The following is a 20,459-nucleotide window of genomic DNA, read 5'->3' as shown; positions in this document are numbered from 1 at the left end:
AATAATACGTTATATGTTAATAGTAATAATAATAAAAAACTAGAACCCGGGACCCGAATCCAGTCATCTGTATCAAACCCTTAAATCTCTACCAAAAGCTAATCCAGCCTCTGCCTGAACTTGGGAAGAAAGAACTCACACCCTCCACCCCAAACTGCTCATTGCATTGCTATACCTTCCAGCTCTGCTTACACCACTGTTGTTATCAGATAATGATTAGTGATCATTAACATCTGTCAAGTACTTGGCTGTTGACCCTTTGGCACAGAGGCTAAGCTTCCAATTTCTAGACTGAGACAGGCCTGGGTTCAAATCTGCAGCACTTTATATTTAGTTTTGTCACTTTGGGCAAAGTGACAAAGGACTCTGAGCCTCAGTTTCCTCATCTGTGAAATGGGGATACTTTGTGTAGAATCACGTAACGGTGCCTGACACCATGCTTGGCATTATGTCCTCTCAATTAAAAAGTTGTTCCTCCAGGGGCGCCTGGCTGGCTCAGTCTGTTAAGCATCTAGTGTAAAGCCACTAACCTAGGAAGCCAGCTGTGTGCCAAGCTCAAGCTTAGGCATAACACATCCCTTGGCTTATTCAACCCTCACACCTGGCCAGGTAGATGATTTTTCCTTAGTTTACATTTGAGGTGTAGAGAGGTTAAGTAACCTATACAACAATGCATAGCTGAAACTGACAGGCCTGGGATTTGATCCGAGGTCTCCCTCTACCCTGTACCCCATACCCGGAACCAGACTGGAACAAAGGAGTGGAATTTGAATTGAAGTCTAAGTCTGAAATGCAGTTTTCTTTAGAAATCATCTAGATAAATATTCGCTCATTTCTTACCTAACGATAATCCCTTGCATTGACAGTATGCTTTTTTCCCCCGTGAATGTACACCTTCATGTTTTTTCTATTTTTGTGGGGGGAAGTACTGATATTTGCTCATGGTACTCATGGCATAAAATTCGCAAGGCACAAAAGAATATTGAAAACAGTTTTCAGTTCTTAAGAAAGACACAGAATTACCATATGACCCAACAATTGCATTCCTAGATATGTACCCAAACGAATTGAAAACAGGTATTCTTTTTTTTTTTTAAGATTTTATTTATTTATTTGAGAGAGAGAGAGAATGAGAGAAAGCACATGAGTGGGGGGAGGGTCAGAGGGAGAAGCAGACTCCCTGCGGAGCAGGGAGCCCGATGCGGGACTCGATCCCAGGACCCCAGGATCATGACCTGAGCTGAAGGCAGTCGCTTAACCAACTGAGCCACCCAGGCGCCCAAAAACAGGTATTCAAACCAAAACCTGTACGTGAGTGTTCATAGCAGCGCTGTTACCAGTAGCCAAAAGGTAGACAACCAAATGTCTATCAACTTCTGAATAGATAAACAAAATGTGGTACGTCCATATAATGGAATGTAAAATCCATGATGAGGATCGGCATGGATGAACCTCAGAACACACTAAATCAAAGAAGTCAGGCACAGAAGGTCACATACTGTATGACTCCAATTATATGAACTATCCAGAATGGGCAAATCCATAGAGACAGCAGATTAGTGGTTGCCAGGGGCTAGGGGCTCGGGATGGGTGGGGGGGACTGCTACTGCGGATGGCAGGTTCTTTTTAGGGTGATGAAAATGTAGAACAACATTGAGGTGATGGTTCAACTGTATGGAAATTTTACACTTTATTTTTTTAAGATTTTACTTGTCAGAGCACAAGCAGGGGAAGCTGCAGGCAGAGGGAGAAGCAGGCTCCCCACCAAGCAAGGACCCCAGGATCATGACCTGAGCCCAAGGCAGCCACCTAACCAGCTGAGCCACCCAGGCATCCCTTTCTTTAAGATTTTATGTATTTATTTAAGAGAGAGAGCAAGCACAAGGGGTGGGGGGAGAGGGAGAAGCTGAGCAGAGACCCTGATGCGGGTCTCAATCCCAGGACCCCAAGATGATGACCCGAGCCGAAGGCAGATGCTTAACCAACTGAGCCCCAGAAATTGTACACTTTAAAATGGTTCATTTTGTGTTATGTGAATTTTACCTCAACTTTATAAAAAGAGAATTGAACATTGAGTCTCTCCCTCCAATCCTATCCCCTAGCAACTGATACACAAACAGAGATATTCTGAGCATTTATAAACATTTGTGTGTACAGTTTTTCATATAAATGGCAGCATCTTGTATATGTCATTCTGTACCTTGTTTCTTTCACTTAACAGATTTTGGAGATTATTCTACATAAGCACTTACAGACTTGCTAGGCTCTTGGCTTTAACATCTCTCTACTGTTCCATTTTCTAGATGTGCCCTGGTTTATCTAGCCTGTCTGTCCCCTTTTGATGGACATTTAGATTGTTTCCAGTATTTTGCTATTTCAAATAAGGCTGACATGAATAGCTTTGTACATGGGTCATTTCACACATGCCTCTATCTGCGGGGACTTCCTAGAAATGGAGTTGCTGGGCCAAAGGGCATGCACATTTTAATTTTTCCAGTTGCAAAAATAACACATTCTTGTTACACAAATTTCAAACAACTCTAAAGCTCATAGGCTAGAAAGGGAAAGAAACTCTGCCCACAACCCCTATCCTCCCTCTTCTTCATCTATCCCCCTTTTCTGTGCACTTCCTCCTTGGCCCCTGGTCTGCAGCTCTCAGAGCCTTCCCTGCCTGACCGATTCTGGGTCTCCCCTCCACCTGCCCCCCTTCCTTCCCTCATCCCTCAGTAGAGACTTTCTCATCTGTCCCCGGGGCCTGGGCTGGGACTTAGGCTCGTGGTCAAATATAGCCTGCTACCACCAAACCTACAAATGGCAGGTCCCTGGCAAATGCTTTCAAATCATAAAATGATCAAACCAAAAGATGAGGGGTTTCTCACCCAAACCTCATATTCCACCTTACATAGGAGGCAACTGAGGCCCACAGAAGGGAAATGTGGCTCAGTGAGTGGGTTTATAGAGCCAGGAAGAGAAAGCCACATTGCCTGACACCCTGTTCAGGAGTCATTAATAATTATTGAGTACCATAAGTGCCCACTGTGTCAGGCACTGTTCTAGGCACTAGGCTCTAGCAATGAATGAGACAAACCTCACATTAGTTTCAGGGAGACCAACAAAAAACAAGTGAACAAATATTTCACCTGGTGGTTAAGTGCCATGTAAGAATAAAGAGTGACTTGAGGGCGCCTGGGTGGCTCAGATGGTTAAGCATCTGCCTTCAGCTCAGGTCATGATCCCAGGGTCCTGGGATCGAGTCCTGCATCGGGCTCCCTCTCCTTGGAAGCCTGCTTCTCCCTCTGCCTCTCTCTCTCTGTCTCTCGTGAATAAATAAATAAAATCTTAAAAAAAAAAAAAAGTGAGTTGAGCCCAGGAATTTTAATTGGGTGATGATATGTGAGCTAGAACCTGAATGACAGGAAAGTGGGTGGCTCAGTCATTAAGCATCCGCCTTCGACTCAGGTCATGATCCCTGGGTCCTGGGATGGAGCCCTGCATCGGGCTCCCTGCTCCACGGGAAGCCTGCTTCTCCCTCTCCCACTCCCCCTGCTTGTGTTCCCTCTCTCGCTGTGTCTCTCTCTGTCAAATAAATAAATAAAATCTTTAAAGAAAAAAAAGGAAAGTGCCAGCTAAGCCAGCACATGCAAAGGTCCTGAGGTAGGAAGAATATCTGTGTATTCAACAGACAAAAAGAAGGTTCACAGGGCTAGTCACTTAAGGGCCCTGGAGGCAGAGTGAAGTCATTCTTCAAAGCCATAAGGCCGGCTTTGACTGTCCCCCCAAGCTTTGCCCCCAATAGCTCACAGCCTGGAGGACACAGAAGGGGTTCCTTGCACCCTTGCTGAATGAATGAATGAATGAGCACTGTGTGTTAAAGGTGAGTGGAGAAGCACAGAGGTGTGTTACTGAATCCTTGAATAGACATAGATTCAAACCCCAGATTACTAGCTGTGTGGCTTAGGGCCTGCTGTTTACCTGAATAATTATGGTAGCCATTCTTCCTGGACTTTGTGAGCTATACAGTTAACATCCGTGTTGCAAATCTGCCCTTGTAGCTGTAGTGAGAAAGCAGCCATAGACAATACAAAAACAAAGGTGTCACTGTGATCCCATAAAACTTTATTTGCAAAACCAGGCTGTGGGCCAATCCGTATCTTAGAGAGCACTTCAAATGTACCAGGTACGGTTGTAAGACCCTTATGTATATTAACACCTGTATAATGAGGAGCTCAACAGATAAGTTGTTCTGTATCTCATGTGGGTCTTGGACACCACTGAGATTCAGGTGGTGTCTGGATGTTCTCTCCAGAAATCTACACACACACACACACACACACACAGTTGTACACACAGCTCCGGGGTTAAAGACCTTCTGAGGCTTTTGTGGGCCCCCTGGATGGATAATCCTGAAGACCCTTTCTGCCTCAGACAGTATCCAGGTGGTAGTGCTAGGAACTGTGGAATGGCAGTGGGAAGGCTCTGAGAGACAGTGAGGGAACCAGACCTCCAGAGTGGAGGGTGTGGCTGGGACAGTGGTGGAGTACCTAGTTGAGAAGAGTCTATAGCGTGAGCCCCTGGAGGGCTTCCTTCCCAAAGTGAATGGCAGAAAAAGCCTAGCCTGGGGAGGAGCCCAGCAGGAGCCCCTCTTAGTCCTGTCTCCTGGCAGCAGCTATAGGTCAAGTACATCTCTTCAACTCTGCCTCCACTGTAAAATGAAGGACTTGGGTTAGACTCGTTCCTTCCAGCTACAGGTGTTTATGGGCACCTACTGTAGACCACAGACTCCACTGGAACTCACCGGTGATGAAGCAACCTCAAGAACAAAGAACTATGCACAAACAGAATGAGAAGCCACTTGTGGCCTTCAGCCAGACTCGGGGGGGAAGGCCCCTGGGAGGCCACGGTGTGAGAGCCAGACCCTGAAGATGGGCCAGGCAGAGGAAAGGACATGGGTGTAGGAAAACTCTGAGTGTGGAGGGCCTGGTTTGGCTGGAGCGTCAGGTGAACAGAGAAGAACTCTCAGGAGGAAGGCAAGAAGGAGAATTGGGTCCATGAGTGGTTAGGGCCCTGGCGGGAGCTAGACCAAGGGTCTCGAGAGGTGACAACTGTAGGGCCTTACAGTAGAGTAAGAGACAAGCACTGGGCCTCACAGAGCTTTGTAGGAGGAGAGCAGGAGGGAGTAGGAGGCCTGGGTGGAGGGCACCAGAGGCAGGACAGAGAAGAAAGCCAGATTTGATAGGACATTTGTCTCCTGGGCTGGAAATGGGAGGCTGGAGCTGGGGACAGATTAAGGAAAAGCCTACCCAATGTGAATGGTAGGCAGTAGCTGCCTTCTCAGGAGATATTGGTAGGTGCTGCAGGAAGCAAATTTGGGAGGTTCCATTGCTCCCTTTCCACCGTTAACACTTCTGGGAGGCCCACAATGCATGTTAGCATGTGAAAGGCTCACAGCGGGCAGTGAGACACCGGCTTAGCTGTTTCTACAGGCTGTTGGGTCTGGGGGCTCATGGAGGCTCACGTGTGGACTTAAACTGGAAGAACATTTCAGGCAAAATAAATAAACCTAAGCAGGCATCAAAAAGATTTAACCATCAGAGCACCTGACTAGCTCAGTTGGTGGAGCATTTGACTCTTGACCTTGGGATCGTGACTTGGAGCCCAAAATTGGGTATAGAGATTACTTAAAAAGATTTAACCATCTGACAAAGTTGAGTATATTTTTTAAATGTTTTGAAGTACCGTAGCTTCAGTTAGAGGGATGGATGGACTAAGTGTTGCGCTGCTTAAAGCAACCTGAGCCTTGTCCATCTCTAGTGAAACCCATCTCCCCTCAACATTCTAACCCAAGAGATTGGGGTTGTTATCCCTGTTCCAGATGAGGCCACTGTGGCTCAGAGAAGTTTAGAAGCTGCCCCAAGATCACACAGCAGGAAAGTGGGGAAGCCAGGGCAGGACTAGAACCCTCCTTGCTCTTAAACTCCAGGACATACAATCTGGCAATTAAATTTAACTCTTACGAAGTTGGGGTTAAAAGTAGAAGCAACAGGGGTGCCTGGCTGGCTCAGTTGGTAGAGTGTGTGACTCTTGACCTTGGGGTTGTGAGTTCGAGCCCCACGTTGGGTGTAGAGATTACTTAAAAATAAAATCTTAAAAAAAAAAAAAAGGAGTGACATTAAATCCATGGTTGGCGGACAAAGCAGGTACGTCGTCCATGTTGCCCACCCCCATGTCAGTGCAGATGGCCTGTCTGCCACCCGTCCTGAGCCCCCAGCTCTTTCAGAGTTGCAGGCTGTCCTGAGACACCGAAACCAGGAGAAATGGCAGGGTGTCAGGCCTGGTGCCGCCGATAGAAATAGGCAAACTGAGAAGAGGGAACAATTTAGCAGGATGATTTTAGTTCATTTGTCATCAGACACACTTGGATCCACCACTTATCAGCTATGTGATCTGGGACAATGAATAAACTGTCATTTAAGTCTCAGTTTCCCACCAGTGTGAAATGGGGATAGGAGCAGTACCTACCCTGAAACGTTTATGAAAATGAAATCAGTACTGTATGTGTATGTGGCCGAGGCTTTTGATTGTTAGTGTTGATTATCCTCAGGTGGCTGGGGTGGGTCCTGAGGTTTCTTTGGCTCTCTGCAGGACTCTAATGAGTTCACATTTTGAGTCTAAGATCTCCCAAGGTGTTGGAGCTGCAGGATAAGGGGTCAGAAGGGTGGGGCGGAAACTGGTCTGAGTCTGCAGCACAGCTCAAAGGTGGTCTCTGGGTATCTGGAGCCAGAGCAGGGGGCAGGGCATCTTCTGCAGAGGAGCTCAGAGATGCTACCTGAGCTCTTTTCCCTTCTCAGTCCCTGCTAAGCACTCACCAACCAAGCCCCTCTCCCCACACTCCGTTTGAAGTCACCCTTGGAGAGGGAGCAAGCCAGGGCTCTGGCGTCTAAACACTAGAGGTCACATCTTGCTCTGTCAAGCTCTGTGAACGTGGGCAAGTCAGTCAATGTCTCTCATTGGCCATTTCCCCATCTGTGCAATGGGATATAGAATAATGCCAATCCCAGGGGAGAGGTTGAGAAGGTAGGTCTACATTGCAAAGAGAGGCTATGAAAGCACTATTAAACTTTAAAGGTCACACAAATGCTGAGCGTACCTTTTTTTACAGAGCTGGTATCATTGGCACCTCTTCCGTGAAGCCTTCCTTGGACTGCCCAGTTGGAAGAGATTTCTTCCTCCACTGATTTCCCACTGCTGCTCAGCTGAACATTACAAAAATAGATGCTGCCCCCATCAAGAGGCACAATTCTGAGTACAGAACATGCCAGGTCTCCTGAGTTCCAGTTAATGTGTTGGTCGTTTCTCTTGGCACTCCTCTTGTGGTCTGTCCACCAAGCACTTTCCTAACACTTGTCCTGTTCTCCCTCTGCAGGAAGACCAGTCAGGTTCATCCTGCGTGGCTCTGCCCCCTGAACACATACCTTGAGGCACCGTGGAGTCCTTAATCCAAGTGGGCCAATAGGGTCTTTCCCTGAGAATTTACATTTGGATCTGTGATTGACAGGGAGTCAATTCAGCATCTCCGAGTACTTTTAAGTAATCTCTATACCCAATGTGAGGCTTGAACTTACAACCCTGAGACAAAAAGTTGCATGCTCTACCGACTGAGCCATCCAGGTGCCCTGGGATTGAAGCATTAATTTAAGAAATTACCCATAGCCTCAGATAGTTTCAGTGATGAATTCTACAAAATATTTAAAGAATATGGCTCCATTTAGGGCACCTGGGTGGCTCAGTTGGTTGGGCGACTGCCTTCGGCTCAGGTCATGATCCTGGAGTCCCGGGATCGAGTCCCGCATCGGGCTCCCTGCTCGGCAGGGAGTCTGCTTCTCCCTCTGACCCTCCCCCCTCTCATGCTCTCTCTCTCTCATTCTCTCTCTCAAATAAATAAATAAAATCTTAAAAAAAAAAAAAGAATATGGCTCCATTTATATAAAATTCTATAAATGCGAACTAGTCTATAGTAACTGAAAGTGGCTGCCTGGGCTGAGAGTCAGTGGGGAGCTGGAAGGATTAAAGGGGGGCAGGAGGAAACTTTTGTGGGGGATGGATATGTTCATTATCTTGAATGTGATGATGGTTTCACAAATGTATGCCTATGGCAAAACTTACTAAATTGGACAGCTATATATTGCCATCTAAGCACTGCTTTAGCTGCATCCCATAAGCTTTGGTACAGGATTTTAATTTATTTCAAAGTATTTTCTACTTCCCTTGTGATTTCTTTTTTGGACCATGGCTTATTTCAGAGTTGTTGCTTAATTTCCACATGTCTGTGAATTTTCCAAATTTCCTTTTGTCATTAATTTCTAATTTCATCCCATGTAGTCTCACTTTCATTTTTATTTTTGAAAGGTTTTTTTTTTTTACCTAGGTAAACATTTTTTACCTACATAAAGATTTTTTTTTTAACCTAGGTAAACATTTTAGGTTGATGTTGTATTTTTTTTTCTTTCTGTACTTTATTTTTATTTTTTAAAATTTTATTTATTCATTTATTTAAGTAATCTCTACACCCAAAATGGGGTTTGAACTCACGACTGATCCAGCCAGGCACCTCTCTTTCTGTATTTTAAAGATGTGGCTCCACTGTCCTCTTCCTTGCATGCTTTCTGACAAAAAAACCTGTTAGCATTATTTTTGTTTGTATGTAATATGTCTGGCTGCTTTTATTTATTTATTTATTTTTTATTTTTAAGTAAGCTCCATGGCCAGCATGGAGCCCAACACAGGGCTTGAACTCATGATCCTGAGATCAAGACCTGAGCTGAGGTCAAGAGTCAGATACTTAATCGACTGAGCCACCCAGGTGCCCCACTCTAGCTACTTCTAAATCTTTCCCTTTATCACATTTTAAAAACTACTTATGATATACCTTGGTATAGGTTTTATGGAGGGGAGGGGGCTGGGTCCACTGTATTTTATTGGTGTACATGATATGGAAGGTTCCCTAAGCCCCTCCCCCTCTTCAGGGATTCTGGGATGGAAACTGTATAGAATCTCAGTGTATTGGGAAGTTGAGTTGGGGTAAACCCTCTCAAGCAGCTGAGGGTCTCTCTCTTGTGTTCTTGCTGGGGCTGTTGGTCTAGGAGACTCTTACTCCTTGGAGGCCATGTGGGCCCTAAGGTCTACCACCCTATTGCTATAGTGAAATTCACTGTTCTACCAGGAAATGAGCTTGACAAAGTGATCACTGAGGGCAACACAAGCCCCAGCATCCAAGGTGGAAGAGAGGGTATCCCTATTAAAGTTGCAGGACAAACCTGGTCCTCAGTGCAGCCCAGGATGCCCTTGAGGGGGCCCTCCAATGCCTGTTTCACCACCTTCTTGATGTCGTCAGATATGGCAGCTTTCTCCAGGCGGCAGGTCATATCCTGCTGACAAATTGAGAGTGGAGACGTGGAAGACCATGTTTGTGAGCTTCCCATATAGCTCAGGAATTACCTTGCCTTCAGCTTTGGCAGTGCCAGTAGAAGCAGGGATGATGTTCTGGGCAGCCCATGGCCATCATGCCACAGCTTACCAGAGAGGTCATCCACAGTCTTCTGGGTGGCAGTGATGGCATGGATTGTGGTCATGAGTCCCTCCCTGACACTAAGGTTGTCATGGATGACATTGGCCAGGATGGGCCAAGCAGCTGGTGGTGCAGGAAGCATTTGAGGGTCTTGAGGGAGTTGTCATAGTTCCCATGGTTCATGCCCATCACAAACATGAGGGCATCAACAGAAGGGGCAGAGATGGTGACCCTTTGGATTCTACCTTCAAGTGAGCCCTAGCCTTCTCCAAGGTAGTAAAGACACTAGTGGACTCTACATACTCAGCACCAGCATCACCCCATTTGATATTGGTGGGATCTCACTCCTGGAACATGGAAATGGGCTTTCCCTTGATGCCCATTCTTAGCTTTGACTGTGCCATTGAACTTGCCACGTCTGTAATCTTACTGGAGCATGTAGACCACATAGTTGAGATCAATGAAGGGGTCATTGATGGTAACATTACTGCCCTTAGGGCCCTGGCTGGCACAGTTGGTAGAGCATGCAACTCTTAATCTCAGGGTTGTAAATTCAAACCCCACATTGAGTGTAGAGATTACTTAAAAATAAAACCTTAAGGAATGCCTGGGTGGCTCAGTCGGTTAAGCGTCTGCCTTCGGCTCAGGTCATGCATGATCCCAGGGTCCTGGGATCGAGTCCCACATTGGGCTCCTTGCTCAGTGGGGAGCCTGCCTCTCCCTCTGCCTTTGGCTCCCTCTGCTTGTGTTCTCTCTTTCTCTGACCAAAAAAAAAAAAAAAGTAGCCCTGATGACCAGGTATCCAATATGGCCAAATCCATTTACCCCAATCTTTACCATTGTGTCCCAGGGACCCAGCTGGCCCTGCACAAGAAGATGTAGCTGTCTGTTGAGCTGGGAGGAGAGCTTGGTATAGTTTTTTTATGTGATTGTGGTTGGGGTTCACTAAGTATCTGAGATCTATGGATTTATCAAATTTTTCAATCAAAATTTTCATCAAATTTAAAAGTTTTTCAGTTACTTTTTTTCCTTTTCCTTCAAGTATTTCTTTTTCTTGTCCTCTTCCCTCTTTGGGGGACTCTAGTTACACAAATATATTAGGTCACATGACTCCCAATGCCATGTTCTTATTAATTTGAAGCCTTTTTTCTTTGTGTATTTCATTTGGGATAGTTTCTGTTACTATGTATTCAAGTTCACTAGTCTTCTGCCACATCTAATGTTCCATTAATCCATCGAGTGTATTTTTTATATCAGACATTATAGTTTTCAGCTTTAGAAATCCAATTTGGGTCTATTAAAAAATATCTTCTATTTCTCTACTTAACATGGTCAGCCTTTGCTTTATCTTCTTGCACATATGGAACATAGTTATAATAACTGTTTTAATGTCTGTCTCCTAATTCTCTCATCTGGGTAACTTCTGGGTAGGTTTCAACTGATCAGTATTTTCTTTTCATTATGGGTCATACTTTCCCGTTTCTTTGTATACATGCAAATTTTTATCAGTTGCCAGACATCGTGAATTTTATTTTGTTAGATGCTGGACATTTTTGTATTCTTATCAGTATTCTTCAGTTTTGTTCTGGGATGCAAAAGCACTTGGAAACAGTTTGGTCCTTTTTCAAATCTTGCTTTTGTTAGATGGGGCCAGAGCGGTGTTTTGTTTTCACCCACTTCTGAGTCAAAAGGTCTGGTGAGTGCTCCACTCAATGCCCCATTAATTGTGAGGTTTCCACTCTGGTTTGTGGGAGCCAGCACTATTCTCAGCCTTGTGTGAGCTCCAAGGATTAATCTCTCTAATCGTATTGGTTGATTCTAACCGTGCTTTTTTTTTTTTTAAGATTTTATTTATTTATTTGACAGAGAGAGACACAGCAAGAGAGGGAACACAAGCAGGGGGAGTGGGAGAGGGAGAAGCAGGCTTCCCGCAGAGCAGGGAGCCCAATGCGGGGCTCGATTCCAGGACCCTGGGATCATGACCTGAGCCGAAGGCAGACGCTTAACGACTGAGCCACCCACGCGCCCCCTAACCGTGCTTTCTAGTAGTATCTTCACATGCAGGCACCAAGCTGAATGACTGAAGACCTACAGTCTGTAGTGCTCCAGAATTCACTCTGGGTGCAACTCGTTCTTTTTTGGTTCTCCGCTTTGTGTCCCCAGACTTCTGACTTCATCTTGTCAGTGCAGGGAGAATGCCAGACCCCACCTGCTCTCCTCTCCCTATGCTCTGGTCTGGAAACGTTCTTCAGGAAGTAAAGTGGGGCATCCGTAGGGCTCTCCTCACTGGTTTCCTGACTCTCAGGAGTCACTGCTTTTCATTGTCTGGTGTCCAGTGTCTTGAGAACCATTGTTTCATATATTTTGGGGGGTATTTTAGTCATCTTAGGTGGGGACATAAATCCAGTCCTGGTTACTCCATCTCAGCTGGAAGCAGAAATTCTCGTGATGGTTTGTTCATTTGTCCAGTGGGCACTTACTGGGAGAGAGCTTGCTGAGGCCTCCCTCGCAGTGGTCTGTGGCTCTCCAGACACTCCAGATTTTCCTCTCTCAGGGCCTTGGTGTGGGCCCTTTCCTCTGTCTGGACTGCTCTGTTTAGCTGTCCTTCCCTCTCTCAGCTCAGAGGCCTAATCTGACTACTCTGTGTAAAGTGAATCGCTCTCTTTTTTATTTCCCATCACACTTCTGCTTTCCTTTACAAGTTCTTTTACTAGAGTGGAGGCAGGAATTTCTGTCAGATTCGCTGGAGCCAGCTCAGGGCCAGGCACACTATAGGTGTTCAAGGAATATTTATTGAATGACTGAGGTCTTTGTATATTTCATGGTACCTGTCATATAACAGAGCTCGGTCAAACCGGGTTGCTTGGCTATGGGAGCACAGCTCCCTGCCTGAGGTCCCCAGCAGGGAAGGGATGCAGGGCCCCTGGACTGAGGCCACACTCTCCTTAGTGATAACTGAAGGCCCCCGGGTGCCGGCCAGGGGAGGGCTGACAGGTGGGGCTGATGAGTTCCAGACCCAGGCCTCTGGGCCCCGGCACAGCCCGACAGAACCGGACGCTGGGCAGGAGCCAGAGCCAAGCTTCCATGACGTGGCTGCCTTCAAGGGCCATGCTCCTCCCTAGGCCCCTGGTGGGGCTTCAGGTCTCACCCACGCCTCTCAGAGCCGTGTGCCACCGGGCCCTGCAGAAAGATGGAGCCGTCCTCCCTGGTTCGAGTCCCAGATCTGGTTGTGTGACCACTGACAACTATCAGAACACTCACAGAGTTGGCCCTATAAAGTCAAAAGTACTCTGTACAGTGAAAACCTCTGTAAACCGAAGTCAAGTGCTCACTGAACTGGCAAGGCCTCAGGAAACTTCTGTTCTGAAGCCCTACTTTTGACAAAAGGAGAGCCTGAGGTTTAAATGAAATAGTGTGTGTAGACTGTTTAGCACCAGGCTTGGGACTTTGTGTGTTTGTTTTTTTTTTAAAGATTTTTATTTATTTATTTGACAGAGAGAGACACAGCGAAAGAGGGAACACAAGCAGGGGGAGAGGAAGAGGGAGAAGCAGGCTTCCCACCGAGCAGGGAGCCCGATGTGGGGCTCGATCCCAGGACCCTGGGATCATGACCCGAGCCGAAGGCAGACGCTTAACGACTGAGCCACCCAGGCGCCCTGAGAGACTTTGTGTTTTTATTCTAGCTACTAACCACCTGCCTACCTCTGGCTGAGCAGCCTGTGCCTCAGCGCCTTCCTGCTTCCCAACAGCCCTTCCTGCCTCAGCTGGGGGCCTTGATCCATCTGGGTTGGTTTGTTTGTTGGTTTGTTTGAGGATTTTATCTATTTGTGAGAGAGCGAGAGCAAGCAGGGGGAGGGAGAGGGACAAGCAGACTCTGCACTGAGCGTGGAGCCTAACGTGGGGCTCAATCTCAGGACCTCGAGGAGTTGGACATTCAACTGACTGAGCCACCCAGACACCCCCATATGTTTTTGTTTTTTTAAAGATTTTATTTATTTATTTGAGAGAGAGAGAATGAGAGAGAGCAAGCACATGAGAGGGGGGAGGGTCAGAGGGAGAAGCAGACTCCCCGCTGAGCAGGGAGCCCGATGCGGGACTCGATTCCGGGACTCCAGGATCGTGACCTGAGCCGAAGGCAGTCGCTTAACCAACTGAGCCACCCAGGCGCCCTGTTTTGGTTTTTTTTTAAGATTTTTTTTTTTATTATTTGAGAGAGAGCCCACACACAAGCATGTGAGCTGAGGGGAAGAGCAGAGGGAGAGGGAGAAGCAGACTCCTCGATGAGCAAAGAGCCCAACTGGCTCCATCCTGGGACCCTGGGATCATGACCTGAGCCGAAGGCAGATGATTAACTGACTGAGCCACCCAGGTCTTCAACAAGGATTATAGTTACCATTTTTTGAACATTTATGAGGTACCAGGCCATGAGCTAAGCATTCTGCATGGATCACTTAATTCTTTTGTCATAGGATGAGATATTATTGTCCCCATTTTACTAATGAGGAAGCTGAGGCTCAGAGACATTAAGTAATCTCCCCAAGGCCCTATAATTAGTAAGTGGCTGAGAGTGTTTAGACCCCAGAATGAGAAGTCTCCAAGTGTCTACGTTCTGATTTCTCTCCCCTTAGATGTCTCTTCTAATAACTTATATTTCCTGCTGGCTATTCCTTCCTGGGTCTTTGGGAAGGTTTCTGAGAATCCACTTGGTCAGTCACCAGAAGAGGGCAAGACATGGTCTAAAACCTCCAGCTGAAAGCCTGCTGTGAGGCCTAGCTAGGAGTCTATTTTTTTTATTTTTATTTATTTATTTTTAAAGATTTTATTTATTTATTTGACATAGAGAGACACAGCGAGAGAGGGAACACAAGCAAGGGGAGTGGGAGAGGGAGAAGCAGACTCCCCACTGAGCAGGGAGCCCGATGCAGGGCTCAATCCCAGGACCCTGGGATCATGACCCGAGCCGAAGGCAGACGCTTAATGACTGAGCCACCCAGGCGCCCCTAGCTAGGAGTCTTTAATTTAGAGCTGGCAGTAAGGATGTCTCTGAGGGTCAAAGATAATCCCCTGTCAAAAACACTGCCCTAGGGGATGAAATCAGGTGTGGGCAGGAGCCCACAGACCCAGCTATTGTCTCAGCAAGTGTCCTGCCAGCCTGCTCTCTAGAGGCCCCCAGTTATACCTTCTCCCTGGGATGGCGGGAGCTGCAGGTGGAGACAGGCCAGTAGAGTCCAGCCCTGCAGGAGCTCCACACAGGCGAGGTCACCTCTGATGGGGCCACTGGGAGGCTAGCCTTTCTAAGAGGGGGTGAAACTGGAACCAGCTTCGAAGACCTTGCCAATTTGGATGAAGGAGAGTGGTGGTGGGATGGGCAGCCTTTCTAGCACAGAGAAGCCAAGAGTGCTGGTCAGGCCATCCAGCCTTTCCCAGGCTCTTCACATGTATCCCAGCATGTCTACACCACGGCCCTACTAGTGAGGGGTTATTAGTGCCACTTGGCAAATGACGAAACCGAGCACAGGGTCCAAGACTGCAGGCAGGATGTGCTGAATGCCAGATGATGAGGTGGGTCATTCTAAGGGAGGCCATGGGGGACCACAGGAGGTTCCTAAAGCCTCGGGACGTTACCTGGGCAGTGTGTGGGGTGGAGGGGAAGAGTGGAGGCCGGAGACAGTGCAGAGACTGTTGGAGCAATCTCAATGGGCTATGAGGGAGGTCTGGACCAGGGCAAGAGCTGGGAAATAGAGGCCTGGGGGGATGGGGCTGGGCTGATGGAAGGTGCAGGAGGTCTGAATGGGAAGGGGTCTCAGAGATCATCTACCCAAGCCACCTGTTTTATACAAGGAAACTGCGGCCCAAGGAGGGAAAAGGGCTTACCTAAGGACACACAAGAGGTTAATAATAGAGCCACACTGGAGCGCCTGGCTGGCTCAGTCACTAGGGCATACAACTCTTGAGGTCATGAGTTTGAGCCCCACATTGAGCATAGAGTTTACTTTTAAAAAGTTTTTAAGGGGCGCCTGAGTGGCTCAGTCGTTAAGCATCTGCCTTCGCCTCAGATCATGATCCCAGAGTCCTGGGATCCAGCCCCACATTGGGCTCCCTGCTCCGCGGGAAGCCTGCTTCTCCCTCTCCCACTCCCCCCCCACTTGTGTTCCCTCTCTCGCTGTCTCTCTGTCAAATAAATAAATAAAATCTTTTAAAAAAAATGAAAATAAAGTTTTTAAAGTAGTAGAGCCACACTAAAAAACAAAACAAAACAAAACCCTAGAAGCTCAAGGACACCCCCATGAAATATGGAGCCACGTTTTCTCCTATAATAGACCACCCTCCCCCAGGGATCAAGCCCTTACCTGGGGTTATCAAGGGTCCCAGTATGATCCAACTTAGCTTCTGTCTCACTGTGGGACCCCAGAGCCTCCCCTCTCATTCCCTGGGTCCCAGTTAGCTCCTATCTGTGAATTGAGGCATCAGGCCAGCTGACTGCTAACACCCCTTTATGCCCTAAGTATCCAGAGAAAGGCTAGGGCTTCTTGTTCTGGTGCCCCAGCCCCCAGTTCAGCCTGACACTGACACGGGTTGGGGCTGGTTCTGCTGGAGCTCACATGCCTAAGGAGTGAGTGTCTGGTCCCGAGGAGGCAACATGATCTGTAAAGGATCCCTGACCCTCTCGTTTTGAACCCTAGAGAGGGCATCTCAGTCATGAGAGGACCGCAGGGACATTAGCCCTGCCTGAGATGGGAGGCCGGGGAGATGGCTACCTGGGGGAGAGACTAGGCAGAGGGGAGGGAAGGAAGCAGGAGAGGGTGGCCTCAGATCTTAGGGGGAGGAACTGAGCTGTGGGAAGGGGCCTGTAGGGGTCTCGCAGTGGGAAGGGTGCCCGGCCTGGCTCCTCTGGAGGGGTGTGGGACATGCCACCTTCCGCCTGTAATTTTCTCAGTGTATGAACCAAGTCAAGGTGAGCTGTTCTGGGCTAGGCCAGAGGGCCTAGGCCAGGAACTCAGGAGAAGGGGAAGGAAAGGAGTGGTGGGCCTAGAGGAAAGAAGAAGGAGGCAGAAGGGAAGGAATCAGGGCCTCCCACCTGGGAGCTAGGCAGGCAGAGGGAGGGTGTGTGCAGGGGGCTTTCAATGACACATTGCTTCTGATAAGAGTCACTGTCAGGTGTCACATACAGCCCCAGGCACAAGGACACCTGGCATGAAGGGGGAGAAAGCATTAAATTTGAGCGAGGCCAGGCTTGTATTTCAGATCCTTCTACTCATTAGCTGTGTGGCCCCAGGAAGGTCTCCTGGACTCTCTGAGCCTCAGATTCTAGAACCAAAGAACGTTTGTGTTTCATCCTTCACAGTGGGCAAGCTGTGGAGATCAGACCCCAGACCCTCCCACTCCCCTTACTGGTCACCCTGGTTGTGCTCCTTCTTCACCCAAGCATGCACCCATCCCAGGCCCTGGGACTGGCATTATTCCTCATCTCCCCACCCCCACTGCCTGTAAGGGGCTGCATGAAGCATTCTGGGAGTGCCCCAGCCCCTCTAAAGGGGTTTGAGCCAATTGAAGGCCTGTTCAGTAAGGGGACCAAATGGGAGGCTGGGAGTGGGGGTGGGGCAAGGACCTTCCCAAACCTGCTTCACCCCCTTATCCCCTTCCCCCTACTCTCCGATGGGCTGTCTGGGGCTCCCCTCCCCTTTCCCTAAGCTCAGGCCTTGCTTGTCTTCTCCACAACAAGAAGCGAATGTTATTTAAAAGGAGATCAGGAGATTTGCCTTAAATAGGCATGGAGTGCTGTGCCAGGGCCCAGGGGGAAGGGTGGGGGGAGGAGGCCACCCTGGGTGGAGAGAAAAAAAAGAAAGAGAAGGACCTCCTCAGGGGTGTGCAGAGCCCTTCTAGTTTACGGACACAATCCCAGGCTGCAGGGCATCGGTCCAACAGGGCTTATTCCCCCCCTACCCCCATTCTGAGACTAAGGAAACTGAGACCCAGCTCAGGGAACCCACAGCCTGGGTCCTCTAGGAGGGAAGCATTAGCTACCAGATGCCGGATGCCGGTCTTTCCATAACAGTCCCCAGGAGCTAGGAGAAGGAGTTCAGGAAGGCATTGAGCCCAGAAGACAGGGTCCCCTATGGCGGGGATGGGAGGGTGCCCACAGGGTGGGGGTGTCTTGGGTCCCCCACACACACCTGCTCCCACCATCAGTTCCCAGGCCTTTGGCTCCTGCCCCCAGGTTGCCCCTGCCTGCCCTCCCAGCCCCAGCATGTAACTGGACACCCTTCTCACTCCACACCTTCCAGGTGAGCTGGGACTCTGCTTACTGAACCCAATACTGGCAGGAGAGGAAATTAAGGGCCATTCCTGGCGAGGAAGGAGCCAGAGTCAAGGGAGTGAGAATCTGAGGAGTGGGAGGTGGAGTAGCAGTCAGCCCCCTCCCTGCAGGGCCAGTCTGGCACCGCCCGGAGTTCATGTCCCTATTCAGAGTCTCCTTCCAAGCCCTTCCCCTTCCATCTTGGCCCCTCCCAGCTGGTTCTATCTCAGCAGGTGAGGCTTTTGGAATCTTAAAGAAGGGATGCCTGGTGGCTCAATTGCTTAAGTGTCTGCCTCAGCTCAGGTCGTGATCCCAGGGTTCTGGGATGGAGCCCCACCTTGGGCTCCTTGCTCAGCGGGGAGCCTGCTTCTCCCTCTCCCTCTGCTGCTCCCCCTGCTTATGCGCACACACGCGCTCTCTCTCTCTCTTAAAAAAACGGGGGGGGGGGGGAGAAAAAAAAAGAAATGGGAGTCTTGAGTGTGGGGTTTCTGGGACAAAGCTAGGGGCTGAGAAGCACCCATGCTTGCTCTTTTTTCAAAGGCTCTGAATACCAGGGTGAGACCTTATGCCCATCCTAGCTCTGCCACTTACAGCTGAGGGACTGTGCGCTGCCCACCTTCTGTAAGCCTGTCTCTTCCTCGGTAATCTCAGTCTGAAGATCCCACGCAAAGGGTTGTCAAAGCTCTGTTAAGAGGAGGAATGGAGGGCGCCTGGGTGGCTCAGTTGGTTAAGCGACTGCCTTCGGCTCAGGTCATGATCCCGGAGTCCCGGGATCGAGTCCCGCATTGGGCTCCCTGCTCGGCAGGGAGTCTACTTCTCCCTCTAACCCTACCCCCTCTTGCGCTCTCTCTCTCAAATAAATAAATTTAAAAAATCTTAAAAAAAAAAAAAAAGAGGAGGAATGGAGGGGGTGCCTGGCTGGCTCAGTTGGTAGAGCATGGGACTCTTGATCTCAGGGTTGTGAGTTCAAGCCTCATTTTGGGCATGGAAACTACTTAAAAAAAAATAAAAATAAAAAAGAAGAGGGACAGAGGAAAGAAGAGGACCAGTTCTGACAAATGTACTCACCGACTAGGGCTGGGACCTTATGTGTCTTGGGGGAAGGTGGGGGGCCTTCATTCTCCCCTTCCTCGCAGTGGGTAGGCACAGCCTGGGTCCTCTAGGAGGGAAGACTGAAAGAGAAATTTTCGTTTACTCTGGATCCTGTTAATTCTCTTTGTTATCCTCTGGGCCACCAGAGGCAGGGAGGGCAACGGGGTCAGTACAGGGTGGCCACTTAGAGTAAGTGTCATGGAGACAATAGGAGCTAACCATGAGGGGCTCACCCCTGCCTGCCTCCACCCCAGCTCTTTACTTGTCCTAACTCCGTTGGTCGCTCTTAGACTCACTTCACTAATGATGAAACTAGGGCTGAGGATTTCAGCAGCTTGTTCAAGGTCACATGGGAAGTGCCGGAGCCACTTGGAGGCTCAGGGCCCTCTGCTGACTTTGCAAAAACCCCAGGACCCTCCCTGTAGCTGGGACTTGAGTTCCAGACCCAGCTTGCAGGGTGGGTTTGGCCAAGTCATCTAACCTTTCAAGAAATTCGTTCTCTCTCCACTAAGGTGGGGATAATGTCCCATTGTCCTATCAGAGTTATTGTGAAAAACGAACAAGAGGGCTCATGAACACAAACCATGAGGTCCTCCACACATACCCAGTGCAAGCTTCTCAGCAAAGGAACCTCTCCTCCCTACACCTACTGGGCAACCCAGCTCCTGAGGTGCCCGGGAGCCCAGCTCAGGCACAGCGAGGAGACAAAGGACCTGCCCTGTCTCTAGGAAGGGACTAACTGACCACTTAGTGCCACCTAGTGGTCTTCCGTTCATGGTGCTTGGGGATGGGGAGGGCCTACTTATGCTGGGATTGGGGGCCTCGGAACATGACCCTTGGCCCTGTGGAGGTAGGCAAAATATGCCAGGACCTCAGGAAAGATGAATCATGCCTAGCCAACCCTCCCCCGGGCAGCCCCCCTGAGGGCAGGGTGCCCGTGGGCACTCCATCGGTGGGCCATCTCAGCCCCACATTTTACTTCCTCTGGACAGCTCCAGGAAGACAGTGGGGCAGGGGGTGGGGGGTTGTAGTTCCAGTGCCTGGCTCAGCTACCTCCTCTGCGAAATCAGAGTGAACATCCCTGCCTTTCAGGGGACTCGTTCTTTCATTTATCAAACATTTTATAAACTATCTCCTTTCTGAAGTCATCGTGCGGAGTGCCATGGGGACACAAAGACATCTAAGCCAGGTCTCTTGGTCCCAAGGGCTCCGGCTCATTCTAGGAGACAGACAGAACTGTAATTGCTAATTACCGTCCGAGGTAAGTCAGGCACAGGAGACAAGTGGGGGCCAGCAGGAAGTGGGACTCACAGGAGCCCCTCTCGCCCCGCAGAGGGGTTCTACCTGCCCCTCCCCGTGTTGAGCACCCTCAGGAATATGCCTGACTCCCCCAACTGCCATTTGTCTTGCTTTCGAGTCTAATAAAGCAGAACCTCAAGCTCCATCTTTCACACATCTCTGCCTTTGTACTACGCAGTTCCCTTTTCCTAGATGCCTTTCTCCAAC

General features: G+C 48.9%; 1 long non-coding RNA gene across 2 annotated transcripts; it reads right to left on the bottom strand.

Annotated features, from left to right (window-relative positions):
- Positions 1-8,475: 8,475 nt before the first annotated feature.
- Positions 8,476-20,235, bottom strand: LOC135361564 (uncharacterized). Of its 2 annotated transcripts, none has more exons than XR_010404990.1 (2): positions 18,930-20,235; positions 8,476-9,428 (listed from the first exon to the last, which is right to left on the bottom strand). It is a non-coding gene; the product is annotated as an uncharacterized LOC135361564 (long non-coding RNA). The 2 variants fall into 2 exon arrangements; XR_010404989.1 differs by having other exon boundaries at positions 8,476-9,425.
- Between the last annotated feature and the right edge of the window lie 224 nt (positions 20,236-20,459).

Source organism: Mirounga angustirostris, unplaced genomic scaffold, assembly GCF_029215605.1.
Source record: "Mirounga angustirostris isolate CCGP_5_RB_7025 unplaced genomic scaffold, mMirAng1.0.hap1 SCAF_9, whole genome shotgun sequence".
Lineage (NCBI taxonomy): Eukaryota > Metazoa > Chordata > Mammalia > Carnivora > Phocidae > Mirounga > Mirounga angustirostris.
Note: the sequence above shows the minus strand (reverse complement) of the source record. Positions and strands in the feature narration are given on the sequence as shown.